The following is a 20,931-nucleotide window of genomic DNA, read 5'->3' on the forward strand; positions in this document are numbered from 1 at the left end:
AAATAAGCTTCCAATATATGCCCCTGGGGATGGAGCTCCTTAAACAAGTGGAAATAGATTCAATGGGGGACCTGTATCAAGAGGGTGTATTCAAGACACTGGAGGATATAGCATATGTGCAAAACCAAACAATGCTATTTAAATTCACATATTTCAGATTGCAAAGGGCGATAAAAACACTCTACCCGACGTACCCAACAGAACCGCAAACGCTGTTGACCCTACAACTAATACTCACAACACCCGAACCTAAACACTTAGTATCCAAACTTTATGTGGAACTACAGGCCGAAATAGGAAATACAGCGTATAGGGCAATACAGAGATGGAATAGTTGCTTGGACACGCCGCTTAATGAGAAAGAGTGGTCCACTGCGGGCATGATAACGGGCCTGCTGACTCCAAATGGGAACTTACGCATGATACATATTAAATATTTGCATCAAACGTATCATACACCAAAGAGGTTACACAAATTTGGCCTGCGAGCGACTCCAGATGCCAGAGGTTTGGAGCTGTAGAGGCAGATTTTGTACATCTTGCTTGGTACTGTGCGGGGGTAGCGAAGTATTGGCTAAAAGTGAAGCAAATGTTGGGCGAGATGGTAGAAGCCCAGATTGAATGCAATATTCGTACATGTTTATTAAGGTTAATGTGTTCGTGCTTTAAAACGTAAATTTTGCGTGATAGCCCTCCTCATGGCCAAACGTAGAATACCGATGAGTTGGGGCAGTAAACTGGCACCTCAGGTCAAACAATGGATACAAGATTTGGTTTATTGCAAGGACAATTTCAAAACATATGAAGAGGAACTGCCACTGAGATGGCGACCCAAAGACTACTGGCAGTATTTAATAACCTATCTAACTGAAACGAGTGTGCAACTGTGACACCCACCTGGTATACCATAAAATGTTTTACAGCGAAATGTACATGTGCATGCCCTGATGGAGGAGGAGTGTTCTAATGCAGTGGAGTTGTTAAACTTTGTATACACCACATATTTGACACAGGCTGTCATTGTAAAATGCTGAAATGCCAATAAAAAAAAAAGTCCTCTCGGAACCTCGAGCTCAAAACGAGCCAAGATTTCATGTGACTTCTGCCTTCCTCCCTCGCTTTACCCTCATGCTCAATGAGTTAAAAACAAAGCAAAACATTTTGTATAAAAAGGAGAAACAAATAAATACCGATTTAGTGGCTAATTTGTACGCAGTGAAACCAGAAAACAGCTGAGGTAAATATTTAATTTCCTCGATCCTCCTTTTTCTTCATTACTGCATATGAAAGCACCTTCAGATACGCGAGTTCAGAAAGCTAGCTGTACAAAAACGTATTCTGTTTAATTTCATAGACTACAGCGTTGCTCTGTAAGAATCTAGGTCACATACAGTGTACACAGGATAAGTCACTTGCCTGTTAGCTCACTAACAGCACATAAGGGTGGGGGGCACAAACTGTTCTAAATTCATGTTTAAAAAATATAAGTTTTAAGCAGTAATTCTCAGTGCAGTGATATAATGTAACATATTAATGTTAAAGCTTCCACATGGTAAAGAAATACACTTTTTAGAAGTTGAAGAGGTGTTATCATATGTTATGCGAGGTTTATATTATTAATTTATGTAGACACGTTTTCAGGGTCTCGACTCATGCACGGGCTGTTAGAGTCCAACTAGGCCCTTGGCTCAGCTCTGCTCGTCCTGTTAATTTGAAGGCTTGCCCACCTCTATCAAACTGTGCTCGACCACTTGCCTTGGGCAGGCAGTAACAAAATGTGTCATTGGCTACAACAGTGCTTCCAAGACCTTATAGAGACACGACCCAATTTTAGAGCGACAGACTCACTAGCTTCAATGGACATGAGGTGGACATGCTTTGAAAATATTGTGAATTACTAAAATAATATTAAAAAGTTTGAGTTCCTCTCTAACAGCAATTGGTTGTAAATGTCACAACCATGACCACGCCCTTCAATGTGTCTTTATAGGTCTGTGACTAAGATATGGTGAACTGCACTGGAGCTTGGACACTTTTCAGAGTGGGGTGCTGGCCTGTGGCATCTGTCCACTAAATGCTTAAAAGGCAACAAGATCAACTCTTAAACCCATTCCAACCAGGGAAATGTGTATCTTATGTGCAACAATAATTCTTATCAGTAGAGGCCTGTGCAGGTAAGACTGGTGAGGAGGGGCTGGGGATTGGGATGGGTGGGTCAGGTCGACAGACGATGATGAGGTAAAATACAAAATAAACACATTTACCTTGCGCTCGCCGCATCGGCGATCAGTCGAGCGCAAGATATGTGGTTTTCTTTTTGGGACATTTTCTTGTACCTCAACTGTCAACTCCCCTGCCCCACTGCTCTTACCTGCACGGGCCGCTCCTGGTTCTTATTAGTATCATTCAAACAGAACATAGATAATATGAGGTTAAATAATCTCATGCAGTTAATGCTTGAAAAGACCACCACCATATAAATGGATTTGTTATAATATATATACATTTATGTAAGACACATGAGTTTATATACAACCTAAAAAGCCCAGAATTTACACAAACACAGTACCAGTGACAGTATTATACAGTGCAATGTGACCCCAGTGCGAAGTCCATAACACGGCATTGTAAAACAAACATAAATTACAAAATCTAAACAAGTTGCTGATCAACTAGTAACATGATCCGCACAATGTCTTCAGTAGTCCATACAATAACAATCCTTAATTGATTTGTTTGTTACTGTTTGGTGTAGACAGCATTTTGACCTTCACTAGATACAATCATCAGGACTGCAAAGATGTGGGGACAACTGAAACAAGATAGCACCATTAGGAAAGTGTGGTGGCCCACTAAATCACAAGGCTTCTGAAAGATCTTGGTGTTCATACCAGTGATTATAGCATATTTGAAATACTCCTGCAGCAGAGTATGAGGGTAAGGACTCATAATCCATTTTGCTGAAAAAACGGGGCCCAGTGGTGCATTTTAGACTGTGTGTACATATATATCTATATATAGATATATATTTGAACTTTATATAGCATTTACACCGCCAAAGGACATTGGAGCACATTTCATGAGCACCAAATTACATTACATAAAGTCAGATTTTTTTTATTTTCAGAACAGTAGATTAAGTGATTTGTCGGGACTCAAACTTGGTTACTCAGATCTGGAGTTGGCAGCTTTGTCTGTTAGACCAGATTCATATTTCTCATATGTGAAAGTCATAATCAAGTGGTATTGTGTATATCAGCTATAGTGAGCACAATCTAAGTTGAAATGGCTTTGTGAAGTAAAAAAAATAGCAGCAAAATTTAGGAATATAGGGCCATATGTATGAACAGATTTTCCCATAGACACAGAATGGGGAAAACCCTTTAATACATCTGGCCCAAAGTTCCGCACCTATGCACCAGTGGCTCTGAAATATTTTTCAAGGGGGGGAGGGTGTTTACATCAATCTTACATCAAAGAAATCACATAGGGATTGTAAAAAATCCTAGCTTTGGTCAAAGTGTAGCAAGCGTGTTCAGCAAGAGATTGGAAAGTATATAGTATGCATCTGGTGACATATTTTGGAGCACATTGTCACAAATGTATTACTAAAGTACCATGCGGTAGCACACTGCCACTTTCCATTGAAATGACCACTAATTTTGCACAGACATAGGGTTATACTGATGAAACAATGTAGCACAAAAAAGATGATGTTTGAATATCAGTTTTTGGGGAATATTTAGCATTTGCGCATCACCAAGTAAAAGTGTCTTGATTTGTTTTGATCCTATAAAAATCTTTGTAGTCATCATACTTCAGAGCTACAAAAAATGTGTTTTGTTCTTTCTTTCCTAACGGCTGATATATTCTGAAATATGTGTACAGTTCATTTTCAGGTATTTAAATTTTGTTGTGTGTTACAAAAAATGACATCCTACTGCCTTTCTTTTCACACTCCCTGTACCTCACCAAGATTGTCACATAGTTCACTTTAAAAATATGTCTCATTTTGCAGTCACAGAAAGAAAAGTAAACACAATTTCTCATGTTGAAGAATAAGCAGCAATTTATCGGAAGAAATAGCCTGACATTTGACCATTATCTTTAAAGCACATCAAATGTGACAATATAAGTAAAAAATGTGTTTATTTATTGCTCTTTCGCGACCCACCCACCCGAAATCGTCTGATGACCGAGGAGTGGGTCACCCCCACATTTTGGTAAACTCGCGCCTTCAGTATAAGTTCATTGTCCCATAATCATATCTAAATTTCAAATACTGTATTGTAAATTTTCAGTATGGCACCACATGCTTGACTTCTGCATGGTGTTTCCACACCCTCCTCTTATATGGGGCTTTATAACCCTCTTGGATGAAGTTGTGCTTTGTAAAACAATGAACAGAAACAAGGACTCTAAAAATAATGCAGTGGGAGGTAACATTTCATTCTACACAAACACATTGGCAGGACTCCACAGGCGACCCCTTTTAAGAAGAGCTGTTTTATTTTTTTAGGACTTATGTACAGACAGCTTGAGAATTTGTGTAGGAAAATCTAAGTCAACCTAAAGAAACTAAGAAACAAGTCTCAAGACTGGAGCCCTAGGCCTGCCAGCCCCACCAGTGTCCTTATCAGCTGACAGGCCCGACCTGGACATGCTTCACATGCCTACTATACTTGGTTTTCATGCAACTGGATTACTGATGTAAGCCAGAGCTATCCCATCCTCGTTGCCAAAAATCTGTAGTAATTAAGTCCAGTAGCCAAGATGTACTTTAAGTACATTTATTAAGTTGAAGTTGCAAGTAGTTGAGTTCTGGTGATGCAGCCCCACCAGGAGCAGTCTGCCTGCTTTTCAGCACATGCGCCAACTGTCACACCTCGCCGCACAGGCACCCAAACTTTCCATTCATGACCATCACACCAACATTCCATGCTTCACATTCACACTAGCTGAGCAGCCAGGGAAAAAGTAACCAGATAAAAATAATACAGGTTACCACACTACCGCTAAACAGGTCAAATTAGTCTATGCTCTTAATTGAAATATTTAACTTAAATGTAAGTCCCGAGTCTGTGGTACAAAGTGTACCCAGGGCCTGTCAGCTAAATGTCACTAGTGGACTGCAGCAATTAGAGTGAGAGTGCAGAAAATACCTGTAGGCCTATGTCTATAGACTGTCTGTGCAGTTTTAAAACTGCAATTTTGACCTATCAAAATGACCCCTTTTGACAGGCCTAAACCCCCCTTTTGAATATTAATAAGTCAACCCTCAGTAGGTCTTAATGCCCAATAAGGTACGGTGCATGGTATTTAAAAGTAGGTCATGTACAAGTTTAATGTAAAACGTCCTTGCAGTGACAAGGACCCAAAAGATGTTTTCACTTTAGCAGGTGAAGAAGTTCCATAGGAAAGCACTGGCAGTTAATATCAAAATTAAATAGTGTTATCTCCACCTGCAAACTAGCTAAAAAAGGTTGTCTTGGACTTTTAAAAATATTTAATACATGTTCAATTAACTGGTAAAGTCCGATTTTTCATACATATTTTACAAAATTTACTTTTAAAAAGTCACCTTTAACCTGCCTAAAGCCTCTCATTTGCTTGGCCGCACCTCTGGGTTGGGCACAGGAGCTCTACACAGGGGAGAGAAAGGTTCTGCCATGTTGTATTTAGGTGGAGAGGGCTTCTGAGCGTGAAAATTCAAAATTCACGCCCAAAGGAGGAACCTTTTGATCACATTTTGAATTTTGCCCCTCTGAGCTTTCCCGCCAAAAGAGAGTGCCTTCACTGGGACTTTGTCTGATGGCTGTCTCTCCTCATAGAGCCCTTTTTGACCACAGACTAAGTCAGAAGGTAAAACGTACGACCAGGACAAACCTGGTTTCTGTATCCAACCTTCATTCCATGGCAGTCAGCCTAAAATTGCACCAAGGTACAGTTCAAATTCAACCAGAAGCCTGTGGTTGGCACTTAACACTCTTTGGCGTTATTTTCATTTAAAACTTTTGAAATTCATATCTCCACTTCGCCTATTTTGATATTTGTTTATTTTGGTGTCATTTTCGTCATTAAAAAAAATCACTATTGGAGTGGGATTTTTATTTTTGTCTTTGTCTTTTTAACTGTTTTAGTCCTTTTAAATGCTTTACACATTTTTGTAAGTTAAGCCTTGCTGTGTGCCATAGCTATGATACGGTACGCTCAGGTTCAAATTACTGAAAACTTTACTAGACCTAACCAGAATAGTGCCATTATTTCTTGTGGTGGGCTACCATCCACCCCAACTAATTTTCCACTTTCTCAAAGTTTGTAACAGTCCTCTTCTGGACTATACCAAAAACTTACAGTGGGCTTTAAGCCCGTCTGTTGCTTACCATTGGATGGTATTATCGCCATTCTCATTTAATATTTATTCATTGGCTTTCTTGCCTCTTCTTGTGTTTGTCCCTCTTCTGGAGCATAACCTCTTTATCATCATTTAGATTGGCTGACCTGTATCCTTCCATCGCTCACATTCAGAGAACTAATTTTGTTTTTTAATCACTCCACGAGCGTGCATGTGTTTTCCCATCCTCTTTCAAGTGGGCTGCCCCACCCTCAAACACATGTCCCAGAACGCTTCGTGTTGCTCTCCTACCTTTCCCCATGTGCTCTCATCCTCATGTACTAATTCTCCCTTTCAATTTCTACCCCACCCCTTGCGCTCCGGGTTGCTCCCTCTTGCCTACCCCAGCCATAATTTTTCCCATCCAGCTTTCTATGTTTAATGGTTTATTGATTTAATTGAAGGCACCGCTGCCCACCATCGACAAAAAGCACAAGTGAAACCAATAGGTCAACAAGGCGAGTCCTATTGGCTTTGACAATGCTTGTATTATAGAGTCTCCTAGATCTCACTGTTGTAATACTTTATTCGATAAATTTCATCATAAAAGTACAAACATACAGATATATAAAAAAAGACAATCAGTCCAAAAGTACTACAAATATATCCAAAACAGTGAGTAGCTATTTACAAAAAGAGTAGCAAGATAAAAACATGCTTTAAAACAATGTCATAGTTGTGGATTGTCCAGCAGTCTAGAGCGTATTATCCAAGCACCCCGAGATATTTTGCCACCCCATAAATAATATACATAGAGACAGTGTTGGTTGTAATAATACGTAGGGCTGTCCTATAATCTTTTACTCCCAACTCCCTACATGCCGGTTTCAGCCATTTAGCCCTGGTAGTTTTGTATGCTGAACAGGCAAATAAGAAGTGGCCGAGGGTTTCTTCCGGACATTGACATCCTGGGCATTTTAATTCAGTTTCCCCCTTAGATTTCCACCTTCCCAAAAAAGTTGTTAAGTGGCAGGGTGCCGTAACTTAGTTTCAAAAACAGAGTTCTGTCTCTAGCAACTTGGATAAAGTCCAAAAATGGTTCCAGTTTCATGGACGGTTTTTGTGTAAGGAAATTCATAGTTAATGTCCCTATATTTGGGCTGTTATTAATCTTGGCCTCGACCCAGTCCCAATATAATTTCTTTACAATTTGCTTTGGGGGATGTTGGAAACGGGCCCCTGGCTGGCCAAGACTCGCGTCGAGGTCAGTCAGGGATCACCATTCCCAAGGTCAGGGCAAGGGAGTTACACGCCAAGATAACCCCTACTCGCCCTCTAGGTAACGTGGCGCGAGCAGTCAAGGCTAAACTTGGAGGCGATGTAAGTTAAGTATTTGCGCACGCACCCCAGCAACAACAACCAAAGGCCCACCACAAAGGAAAACTCCACACAAGGTTATATGTAAAAATAGCCTTTGTATTATAATAAATATACATCAGATAAAACACACATCTTGTTACACTGTGCCAACAGGCACGGGCGGAATTTACAAGGGATATTTGTACAGGACAGGGCCACTTGGACCACTGTCAAGGGTATCAGCACTTTTAGAAGCAATACTTTCAGAAATAACACTTTAGAAAGTAAAATCAGTGTAGCACACAATATAACCATAGAGCACACAACCAGTAATCACTGGTAACAGGACCTCACTAGCACCACCTGTACTAGGGAGAAAACAACCACCTACACATCACAATGCCTATAGGGGTGTAAAAACAAAACACATGATGCATTAACATTCAGAGGTGTAAAATCAATAACATTGCGCGAAACTTAAATCAGTCACCACCTGTGACAGTCCCTGTGTCCCAATGTCAGGGCCTAAACGTAGCAGTTGCCCACAAAGTGCTGTGCAACTGGTGTAGGGAAAGTTAGGGCAACGTTGGAGCCTCTCTGGGCTCAAGAACCACCACTGTGGCACTGTGGAGCCTCTCTGGGCTCCTGGACAAGAACTGGTGCCCTGAGCCTCTCTCAGGCTCTTCACAAGAAATGGGCACTCGAGCCTCTCAGGGCTCGCAAAGCAAAAGGCAGGCTGGAGCCTCTCTGGACTCCAAAACAAGGGAAGGGCACCCTCCGAGCCTCTCGGGGCTCTTAAACAAATAAGGGTACTGCTGAGCCTCTCAGGGCTCCAGCAACAAAGGTGCAGCCTCGCTGGGCTGTGGGGTCCTTCTCTGGGGACCCAGGAACACTTAGGGCGCTCTGAGCCTCTCTGGCTCGCCAAACCACTGCGGCGCTTTGGAGCCTCTCGTTGCTCCAACACTAAGGTGCCCCCTGAGCCCTCAGGCTCAAAACAAAGAGATGCTCTCTTGAAGCCCTCGTGGCTTCACTCCGCACTGTAGCGCTATCTCGCGCTATGAGAAAGAGGGGGGGCGGACACCGACAATGTGTCCCGGCGCCCCTCCCTCCAGCACTGCCACACTCACCGGCTTCGCGCTGGGTTCCAGCGAAGGCGGGTCTCTCCCTCTGGTCCCGGGGCTCTCCTCTCCACTCGGGGAGCCTCGGGGATCCGGCCGGCAGCTTCTCTCTTCCCGGCTCGGTAATGGAGGCGGGACTTCCGGTCGGCCTCTCCTGGGCCGCGCTAGGATTGGACGGACTCCCAACCACTTCCGGGTCGCCGCGGGCAGCGCGGCGGCTCGCTTCTTAGGCAGGCAGGCGGGCTCCTATGATCCGAGGAGTGGGCTCCCTCGTGAATCAAAACAAAACGGGCAAAATAAAGCGGCAATGAGCGGGGTGGCACCCGCGCCGCCAAATCACCACACGGGGCGATCAGATGCCGGGTGGGCACCGGCTGTGCACACCCAGCGCTAGCAGCGCTAGCAACGAAGGGCAGGCGCTCCCAAGCGCCTCCAGGACAAAATACAGCGCTAGGGGCAAAATCAAGCGCTTTCCAAGCGCTAGGCAGGCGATTTCAGCGCTCCCAGCGCTGAAGGGCAGAGAGCAGCGCTCTCAGGCTGCAGGCAAGGAGTCCTCAGTGCTCCCCAGCACTGGAGGACAGGACAAGGCTCCAGCAGGGGCTGGAGGCAGGCAGGGGGGCAAGGCTGGGCCAGAGCCAGCACACTGGGTCTCCAGGCAGGGAGACACCCCAAGTGGCGGTCCTCCTGGCCCCAGCAGCAGCAAAAGCCCCCTCTGGCAGGATCCAAAAGTAGAACATTTTCTAAGGGGACACAGCCCCTTCTTATACTGTAAAATCCTTTGTTTCAGGGTGCAGGGTGGGGGGAAAACCAGTCGCAGCTGGTTCTGGAGCACTCTTGATGGCCCAACCACCCATTTCTTTCACTGGGGAGGCTAGGGTCGTTAGCCACACCACAGGGGGGTGGAGCCAGCATTGTGTGGGGAAAACCCAGCCCATCCAGGACACAGGTACACTCCTCCCACACATCACTCATGCTAATCTCCCACTCACCACCGGGCAAACCCATCTAGACTTCCTGGAGCCTGGCATGCCAGCCAGCTCCAGCCAATCACGCTCCAGCACCCTCACAGCACATGCACACATATCTCAATGTCCAGAAGTAGCACTTCCCAACTAGACACACACATGCCGCAGACACCATCTCGCAGCATTCACTCTCACGAGTTTATACATACTAAACTCGAGCCTGCACTCCCCACGCATCAGGAACTACCAGGGACACACACATTCCCCATGCATTCCTATGGGAGGGCAGGCCAGCCATACTACACGCACGCACTTTCACTCTGGGACTCAGGGGAAAGTGCGCAGAGACCCAAAAATTACTGACACAGGGTCACACATAAGGCAAAAAGTCTAGGGGTGAACCGGCCCTGCGGGCCAAGTCCAACAGGGGAGTTACTTGTGACGCCCAGTGCTCCCCCAGGCCTATTGATACTACTAGATTCTTAAGGTTATTAAGCCATTTTATTTGGTTGGAAACATTTAGGGTAATTAACTCATCCATCACTCGGGCATACCCAGCTAGTTCCTCGGTCCTTCTAAGGCGCACCCAGAATAATAGCGGCCTAAGTTGGACTATATCCGAGATAGATTTTTTACCCATATCGAAAAATAGGGGTAACGGGGGTAGAAACTGGAAGTGAGACTAAATCTCTAATGAACTTGTTTTCCGCAATTGCTAGTGCCTTGGTATTTTCTGCACCCCATAATTCGGCACCATAAACTGCCGAAGACAATGCCTTACCTTCGTAGACTACCAAGGCGGGGGCAACCGGTCTACTAGAGGAGAGACGCTGGTTTTTTAATATTACACCGGACACCCTTTTTAGGTTAAGTACCATTTTCAAAATGTGAGAATCCCAGCTCATGCGGTTGGACAATCTCACCCCTAAATAGTCAAATTCATTTACCACCTCTAAGGGGTGTCCACACAGAGAAAGATGAACCCTGCTGACCTTTCTGTGGGGAGTTAGGACCATTAATTTTGTCTTCATGGTGTTGACCGTTAACCCACGATTGTCACAAAATAGGGAAAAACGGTCGAGCAACTTTTGAAGTCCCTTAGGGGTCTTGGACATCAAGAGGGTATCGTCAGCAAAGAGGAGTGTCGGTGTTTTCTCCCCGGCATGGACAGGGGCATCTGCCGGGTCCTCCCTCAAATGGTCCACCACCCCATTTATAAAGAGGGAGAACAGTGTCGGCGCCATCACACATCCCCTTGCTGACTGGTACCCTCTCTGTCGTTTGACCCTGACGTCCCCATCGTATCCTTGCATAGTTGTCTTCATGCAATTTAATAACCAGTTGTAATAAAGGACTAGGAAACCCCATGGCTTGAAGGATCTCCCATAGCTTGGCACGTGGAATGACGTCGAACGCCGTTTTCAAATCAATAGAGGCCAGATACAAACAGCCCTTAGTAATAGCTACTGTCTTCCAGTACACCGCACAAAACCGGAAGGCTTGGTCCATAGCACCGACATTCCGCCTAAAGCCAGCCTGAAAATGGGTAAGTATATCATTGTCCATTAACCATGTCTCCACTCGGTTTATGATGACCCTGCCAACTACCTTTTGGATAGTATCAATTAAACTAATTGGTCTGTAGTTGGCAGGGTCCTCTCTGTTGCCTTTCTTAAAAATTGTAATCACCTCGGCCCCTTTCCATGATTCCGGGACGGGGTGACCTAACTGGATAAGGGTCATTAAGCTGGCTATGTACTCCGACCAAATTAAAGGGTCATGTAATAGTAAATCACCGAGCAGACCATCTGGACCGGCCGCTTTGCCAGGGAGGATCTTTAAAATTGCGGCCTTAACTTCTTGCTGGGTGAATGTTATTTCATTTCCCGTTGGTTCCAAGCCAGAATAGTTATTACTACAATCTAGTTGTGAGGGCAGCGGTGATTGGTCGGCATCATCACAATACAGTTTTAAAAAGTGAGAGTGCCATTGCTGATCAGTAATATGATTTAAGATAGGATCAGCACCCCTCCGATCTAACACGTTGACCAGTTTCCAAAAAATGGTGGAGTTTTTTCCGCTGGCGGCAGTTTTAAGCTGTTGCCAGTGCTCTTCCTCCCAATTTTTCTTAGCTAGGACAATGGAGCCGCGATATTCTTTTCTGGCTAGTTTTACAGCAGTCGAATCCTTTAGTTTTATCGCTAAGCCAATAGCTTTCCTCTTGGCTCTACACTCAGCTGAGTATCACGGATTCATCTTTAACGGTTTATTAGCCGTCGCGGAATTCCTTTGGGTATTTTTAAGGAAACTTTCTCCGATTTTATTTATAAAAATGTTGTACAAACCCTGTAGTTTATGCCCCATGGACGGAACCTCTCCCCAGTCCACCGCTGCAAGGCTAGCGGTTTCTGCTTTAACTAATTCCCTAATATTATTTAATTTGTCCTCTTCAAGTTTTACCACATGCCACCTCAATTTCCGGTTGCAGTTAGAAGGGAGAACATCCTTCGTGACCATCTCGGGACCCCCTTTGTTGCTAAACCCGTGTCCCCAGTTAATTTTCATACTGAGTGGATTATGATCACTGTCTGTGGACTGCTTGACTTCCATATCTACTAAACTAGCCCAAGAGTGGACATCTAAAAAGATATAGTCGATTCGGGATGGGCAACTTATCCTGTTATATGTCATTGCCCCTTCTCGGTCAGAGGTGGTCCGGCCATTTAATGCCCGTAGATTATGGTCCCAAGCTAATGCATTCAATTGTATTGCTCTGGCGCTCCACCTCTTAATAGGGGGCAACATTAAAGATGGTATGGCCCGTCTCCAGTCTTCAGAATTTGAACCCAAACCATCCTCATCATCTAGTGGTTCGAATGTACAGTTAAAATCACCCCCCAGCAGGATTTTAGACCTAGGTGGAAGCTCAGACAGTTTGGCATCTAGCAGCTCAATCGTTTGAGAAGTTGAACCACCCTGAGACCCTCTTGCATAAACACAAAACAAGTGAACAGTGCCCCCATGTGCGTTTTTCAAGGAAATATGCAAAATATCATTTGACTGTATATTATATGTAGTAACAATGCAGTTCAAATTCACCTTTACCCAGATAAGGAGGCCACCAGAGGGGCGGCCTTTTCCTGTAGAAACAGCTGGGACAAAATACGAAGCATACCCATTTTTATATTGTGGAGACAAACACCATGTTTCTTGAAATAAACAAATATGAAAGGAATCAATAAAATCATTCCAATCTGGGTTTGCGAGGTTTTTCCTTAATCCTGCTATGTTCCAGGAAATGATGTTAATAAAAGAAGGGGCTATAGTTGTTACACTTTTTATGGAGAGCGGGGTGCAATCCAATTCATTCACTCTTAGGGCCACATTATCCACAGACACCTCAGTATTTTCTCCAATTATGGGAATAGCCTGCGGTAACCCTACCTCCTCTCTCAAGGTCCTTGAACCCGAAACATAGATCGAATGTCAGTCCACAGCTTCCAGGGTGCTAAAACGATTGAAACAGGGTAGGGGAGGGGGGTAATGTTGATGGCCAAGCCAATCCCCCTGAGGCTGATTGAATTCAAAGGGGGGCCTACCCCCTCTCCTTCGTACTGTGCTCCACCCTCTATCTACACCCCCATCCCAATGATTAGCATTGTAGTCCTGGACAGGTTCTTCTCTCAACCTTCTTCCTATGTTTGGAGCCCTTAACCAGCTCCATTTGTTGCTGCGATGGTCAGCAAGCATGTAAAAATAGGAGATGGGTTTGGCTAGAATAGAAGAATTGTTGTCACGTGGGGGTCCGGCACAGATAAACTCCACTGTTCACGGATCCTCAAAAGTCATAACAATACAATCACCCTCTATGTTTTTTGGCTTCTCACCCACCCATGGTGCTCTCTCCAACATGAGCAGATTACTGCGAATGTTAGGCGGAAGTGGATAGTTTCTGTCTAACCAATGGCAGACTTTGTTTTTAAGAGCCCAAAAAGATTCTGGTAATGAGGGGGGGAGCTCAGGAACTCCTGTTAAAACAATTACATAGGGATGGGCATCAGGGGGCAAATTAATATTCCGACGCGATTTAGTATTTGCTGAAAGGGATAGAGGTGGTTTAGGATCAGCAGTGATGGGAGGATTGTGGGCAACAATAGTGGGGCCATTTGCTTTCTGGGATAGACTAGGCGTGGTGGAGGGCGGTTTAGTACAGCTATTTGTGTTGGTCCTAGTTAGAAGTGTTTTGGATGAACTCACTTTTGGGGTGGGGTTTTTCCCTGCAGCTTGAGTGTTGGACAATGGTGGTGTATCAACAACCGGTGCCACTCCACCATTTGCCTTTTTGGCAGGAGCTTTTAGACTTACTTTTAATTCCAGATTTAGGGCCTGTAATTGATCTTCAATACCTTTTAATCTAGATTCCAAAAGGGACAACAGGGTTTTAATCAGTTTAGTTATAGAACTCATAAAGATGCCTTTCCTGTCTACAGCCCCATCAAAGGATTCATCTTGGCTACTATCTTCAAGATAGTTTTCTAGATTTGAAATTGAAGCTGTGTCATCGGGGATACCCAAAGCTAGGGGGACTGAAGTGCGATGCTCCTCAGTTTTATCTTCACTATTTATTAGGGTAGCCACAGTGTCCCTCTCCGCCTCTAACCCACGAGGCATGCCACTTGCATCACTAAAAGTTCCTTCCCCCACCCCTGCAACTAGTGGATCAATACTATCCTTGTTCGATATTTGGGTATATTTCGGGATGGCTCCCTCCCTCAGGCCTCTTTGTACAAGTGATGTATCATGCTCATTTGTGGCAATCAGGGAAGCTGAGGAAGTTGAAGGGATTACTTGAAGGGGGGGCAGGGAGATGGAATCGTTAAGTACAGGTTGATTAATAGGGATTATATGGCTTACAGGTGTAGGCTGAATAGGCTCTAATTGGGAGGTGCAATGGGTTCTATTTGGTGTTTGCGCAGTGGCTATAAGGCCTAAGGATGATCTCCTCGCCGCCGCGAGGTCCTGCGACACTCTTCTTTCCATGAGGGCAATCCCCTCATTGATTAGTGAGTTAGTGCGCACATTAAAATTGTCCAATGAGCCCGTCAGTTTATCGGCACTCGCCGCGGCCTTACTTCGGGTTTTCCGAGTCGATATCCCTATGGCCAGAAGTCAAAGGCTAGTACAAGCAATTAATACTATACAATGGTAATGGCCAGATGGTGGCAGTCCTCAGTGGTATATCACATATGAAGAAGATAATCACACTTGGTAAACCCACAATGTCTAAATATAACGAGTACAAAACCAGGGATTATAGCCCAGACCAGAATCTGCAGGCCTCGGAGGGCCACAGAGGGCCCGCCCTTTGCCCGGGCTTCGCCCCCGGGCTCCGTCCCGCGCGCGTCCCGCTGCGCGAGACGGACGGGCTGAATTTCTCCTCACAGGCGAGGTGGCGTTGCCGCTGCGGGAAGAGGCTGCAGGTGTGGAAAATCGCCTCGCAGTCCCGCAGCGGTGTAGGCGGTGTGGGCGGGTCCGGGGTCCAGCAGCAGCCGAGGAGCGGGTGCCGCGACCGGGGAACAGGAGAGCAGAGAGCTACGAAGTTCCTTGCAGGAGCGCCCAGCCAGGTCAAAAACTGCCCCAAACAGTGATTAGCTCACTGATAATGATACAGCTGCTGGTACACGGACAGGGTGGGGAAAAGGCAAGAGGCAGAGCTGCTAATTCATCCCAGGCTAATCAACCCTCAGTGTTGCCCTGAAAGTCTTTGCATAGTCCGGAATAGTTTACCGACCAGTCTGTGTTTGACTCCGTAGTTTTCCCCAGTGGATTCCTTAGTTGGGCAGTCCACTTGAGGTGCTCTATAATCTTAGTGACACTCAAAAGCAGCACAAAAAGTTTTTTTGCCATGGTGTTCACACAAACTTTAACCCACACTTAGTCAAGGATGGCTACTGTCACTGAAAACCCGACTCTGGAAAGACTAGTTGTTTTGGGTCAGGTATTCATGGATAATAATACTGGCATGTGTAGAGCGCGCTTATCACCCATAAGTGTATCCAGACGCTGTTTATATGCACAGCGAGATTAAGTGATTTGCCCAGAATCACACGATGTTGAGCCGAGATTCGAACCTGGATCCCCAGCTCTGAAATTGCGAGCTCTGTCCATTACGCCACATCCTTGGATCAGTAGTGCATACTGCTTAACTAGAAACCCTGAAAAGGAGCGTATATGTTTCTATAGCGAAAGATCTCCAGTCCCACTCTGAACATAGACCCATCATTGTCTGAATATGAAATTAAATTAACAGGCTATTAAAGCATGCAACAGTTTTAAACTACCATCAGCGACGTGCCACACATACACACTTGCCTGGAAGTGAGCACCAGTAACAACCGAAGAAGACATGCAATTTGGTACAGCCCTCCGGACTCATACAACAAAAATCATAACAGATTAAAACTGAGACATTCATCCAATTGACTGCACGTCTCTACAAAACTGAATTAGGTTTCTCTAAGCAATGGAAACGTTTGGAAAGTCATTCCCCAAACTAGCACAAATTGCTGAAATGCTGTACTAATGGCAGATTGTGTGCAACACAAATGCTAATTAACTATAACAATATCTGGGGTCTTTACCTTCCACCTAAGGTGACTGTGTAAGCCCATGTAGAACCCAGAACTTTTTTTTTTTATATCAAAAACTTTATTGATGCCAAAAGGTTCTATACACTGCATGATGCCTACATCCCAGGCGGGCCGGCAATGCAAGTTGACGTGTCATAAAGCAGTAGAGGCAGGGGAGGAGATACACAGCAAGCCGCCAACAGCCTCATCGGGCCGGCCGCGTCAGGTGGGCAAGTACGGTTATTGCCATTAAGAAGGCCTTGAACATTTATGATCTAAAACCGAGTAAAGAAGTAACGGTACCACTGTTCACCAATTGTTCTTTACAATATATAAAATCGTGTAGCCAATCTTTAAATTTAAGAGCCCTTCCTCTGCCCCACCTGCAGGCGATTCGTCTTTTGGGAAGTAGGAGTGCGAAGGAAACATACCGTCGTACCTTAGCGGGAAGCGTCTCAGTGTATCACAGGAGTGCGGTGAGGGGTCTCCGAAACATGTAACCCAGTCATTTGATCCAAAGCGAGCATAATTTCCCCCCAGTAGCGTCGGACAGGCGGGCAGTCCCAAGCCAAATGCTTGAAGTCAGCTCCTGCTTCCCCACAACGATCACATCAATCAATATCGCGCAGATGTAGGCGACGCATGCATGCAGGCGTGTAATACAAGTGGTGAATGTATTTGTAGTGTATGATGCGCAGTTTACTGCTAGCGGAGACCTCCCCGGTTTGGCGACAGCAGAAGGACCTTTGATACTCAGTGATGGGAGACCCCAGTTCCCTCTTCCATCTACTCTTAGCTGGGGAAAGATCACACTCGCGATCTGTTTGGGTGGTGCGATATAGGAGTGACACTACATGTATAGGATTAGTTTGCTGCAGAAGGGCAAGAAGGGGGGGCATAGTGGAAGGCTCCTGTGGGAAGCATTGGGTGAGGGTTCGCATGTCCTGTCTAAGCCTAATATAGTAAAAACGTTCAAGAGGGGTGGGGGGGAAGGTTCCGAAAAATTCCTCGCTGGTGCAGAATTTACCTTTTACATAGAGTTTTCCCCAGGTCAGGATGGACAGCTTACATAGAAGGTGGCGACAGCCCCCTTCTTGTGTGACCGGGAGGTTGTGTTTTCCCTGGAGGAGCAGTAAGAGTAAGTAAAGTAGGGGCAGTGGATCCGTCGAGCTAGGTCATGCCAGGCGCTAGTAGTGCATTGAACAGTGGTGGAGGCCAGGCGTCCCGGGACCGCAGGAGTGCTAAGGTATGCAGAGCATGGTGTGGGAGTCATGTATCCATCCTCTATCGCCAGGTGGGGCATGTAAGGGGGGGAGGGTATCCAGTAGGATGCAAAGTGAGCCTGGGCGCAGCTGAAATAGATTTCCAGATCTGGTACCTCAACTCCTCTGGCAGAAAAAGGTCGCGTGAGGATGTCCCAGCTCAGCCTAGCTTGTTTTCCGCCCCAAACAAGGTGAATAAGTTGGGTTTTAATATCTTTAAAAAAATGGCGGCTAGGGGATGTTCATGAAAAGGTAAAGCAATTTGGGCAGTCCAACCATTTTTATCAGAGAAGCTCTCTCAGCCATGGAGAGGGATAACGCAATCCACTTGGTGATTTTTTCAGTTAGGAGATCAAGTGCGCGTCCGTAGTTGGCCAACATCAAGTCGTTCCGGTTCCGAGAAATAACTATTCCGATATAGCTGAGCGTATCCCCACATCATGTGAGTGGGAAGTCCGGCTTGAAGCGCGTGGTGGTTTCTGTGGGGGTATATCTGTGATTTACCCCAGTTGATATTGACTCTGGAGAGGTGACCAAATAGGATAAGTAGCCTGAGAATGGGACTGAGACTTTCGCCTGGGTTGCGTAGGTACAGTGTCAGGTCGTCGGCGTACAGGGAGATTAGTATTTGCCTCTCTGGATAGATAAAGAGCATGATCTCGGAAATGCTGTCGGACTTTGGCCGCCAGGGGTTCAATTGCTAAGGAAAAAAGTAGGGGTGAGAGGGGACACCCTTGGCGAGTGCCTCTGGTTATTGTGAAGGAGGATTGAACAGCATTGACCATGACTCTAGCCTATATGCCAGCGTATAGCAAGTTTATCCAGGCCAGGAAGGGAGCAGGAAACCCCATGCGTTGCAGGACAAAGGCAAGGTAATCCCATGCTAGTGAATCGAACCCCTTGGTGGCATCGAGGAATACAGCCGCGGCGCTCGTATCGGGATCAATATCATGGAGAACCGCAAACAGGGTGCGCAGGTTGTGAGACGTGCCTCTTTTCGGTACAAACCCCGATCGGTCGGGTTGTACTAGGGCGGTCATGAGAGCTCTGATGCAGGTGGCAATCAATTTTGCTAATATTTTGGCGTCGACATGGATCAAGGAGAGGGGCCTATATGAGTCACATTGCGAGGTCAACTTGCCCAGTTTGGGCAGGAAGATGATGCAAGCCTCTCGCATTGTTAGGGGCAGAATGCCCATTTGACGTGCCTCTTCAAAGACATGTCGCAGCACAGGGATGAGTAAAATGTTATAAAATTTGGCTGGGAGGCCGTCTGGTCCTCGGGCCTTGCCGGATTGTAGTTGCATTGTGGCGGATACGATCTCTTTGTCTTCATGGTGTGCTAGGAGAAATTCCCTCTGACTGTTACACAGCCAGGCTATTGCGGTATCCTCGAAGAAGGGGGTGAAGTCTACCGGGTGAGTTCTATGTGTCTTGTATAGGGTTTTGAGGAACCTACGGAAAGCTCCCATAATCTCTGGAGTGTTTCTATGTTGTTGACCATCTTCGATTTCGAGGACCATGTTAGAGAAACAGGGTGGGCGAATCAGGGATGCGAGCGCCCTCCCTGGTCTGTCACCCTCTCCATAATCTGAAGTCCTAAGGATTGGGTTCCCATACTCATACTAAGTTAGGGGGTTGGACATACTCTGGGGACCCACCTATGGGAGGATCTAGGGAGGCGTTGGCTACACCCCTTTCCCTTTGTCCAGTTTCGCGCCAGAGCAGGGGCTGAGTGCCCATGCAACCGGTTTGAACAGGGATATGCACATGGACACCAAGTGTGCCCCCAGCACTGACTGAAAAGCATTCTCTGAATGCAGCCACCCAGCCCTAATACACTAAAGCCTGTCTGGGAGGTGGTTACACCTCCCTGTGACAGGAAACCTATTATCCAGGCCTCCCCTGACGGAGTTTCATCCAGCAGCAGGAGGTCAGACTCGTGTCTGTGGCTGCAGCATCCATTTTGTGATGCTGGGGCTCTTTTAAACTATTACCGGTTAGGTCAGTGTGTACATTTCTCTCCCTGTAGAAGGTTGCATTAACCGCGAGGTTATAATGCACTTAAGAGTATATGATCTGGCTGCATCACAGAACAGCTACAGAGAAGTGATTCTGAAAACTGCAGAGGGGTCCTGCTCATGCAAGGGCACCCTCTCACACAAAACCAAGCACTCTGCCTTCAGGATTGATAAGGCCTGCCATAGGAGTGACTTATAGGTTTATATGTATTAGTGATATAAGGTAGATATAGGTAACCTATATCTTAGTAAGGGGTGCCTGCACCACCTTACCCAGGCTGCAGTAGCAGACCTGTGATACCATTTTGGAAGGCTTCCCAGGGGTGACATAATACATGCTTCAGCCCCTGGTAGGCCTCTGGGGTACCTATGCCCTTAGCACCTAAGGTACCATATACTAGGGACTCCCAAGGGTAACCCAGTAACCAATCTGGAGTGTACCTAATGTATATGTTATCAATTTAGAGAGGAAGCAGCTAGGCTGGGGCCCTGAATAGCAGGATCCCAGCCAAACTAAGTCAAAAACCATCAAAACACCAGAAAAGAATTGGGGGCAACCATGTAGTCAGATTCCACCTTCCCACATAACCCCCCCTCCAACGAAAGGAGATGAGGCTAACCTTGTCCAGGTGAGCCTTTATTGACTAAGTGGCCATATAAGGAAGTACCTGCACTAGCATGGTTACCCCCTGTCTTATGGTCCACTAAGCAATCCCTCACCCTAAGTGTATGTGAGGGTTTCCACCATGGGGAATTACTACCTGTGGTGTGTTTTGGTAAAGTAAAAGGCTGGTGAGAGGTCTGAGTGGGTAAGTGAGGCCCTAATAGGGGTGGTCTCAGCTTCCTCAAATCACAGGTCACCATGGATGCCTTTCTATCCATGGCTGAGTTATACTTGGCTCTAAGTGTCAACCTTTGGCTGCCTACAGCTTGGGGTTGGGTCCTTTTGGTTGGGACACTGGAGGGACATGGTAGGTTGAGGAGCACTGGGTCCCAGGATTGCCTTTGCCCAACAGAGCCCATCTGGGGGTAGTCCCTATTCAATGTCAAAAGAGATCCCTCAGGAGGTTGAGGAATTTTCTCCTTGCTAGGGCTACTAGACTGGGTGTCCCTAATCTGCTGATGGGGGTTCCTCTGGACAGGGAGCCCTATGGGGTTCACTGACCTTCCTGACCTTTTCAGCCCTGGGCTGACTGAGGCAGGGTAGAGAGTGGCAGGTTACCTGCTCCAGACTGGGTACCAC

This window comes from Lissotriton helveticus, chromosome 4_1, assembly GCF_964261635.1.
Source record: "Lissotriton helveticus chromosome 4_1, aLisHel1.1, whole genome shotgun sequence".
Lineage (NCBI taxonomy): Eukaryota > Metazoa > Chordata > Amphibia > Caudata > Salamandridae > Lissotriton > Lissotriton helveticus.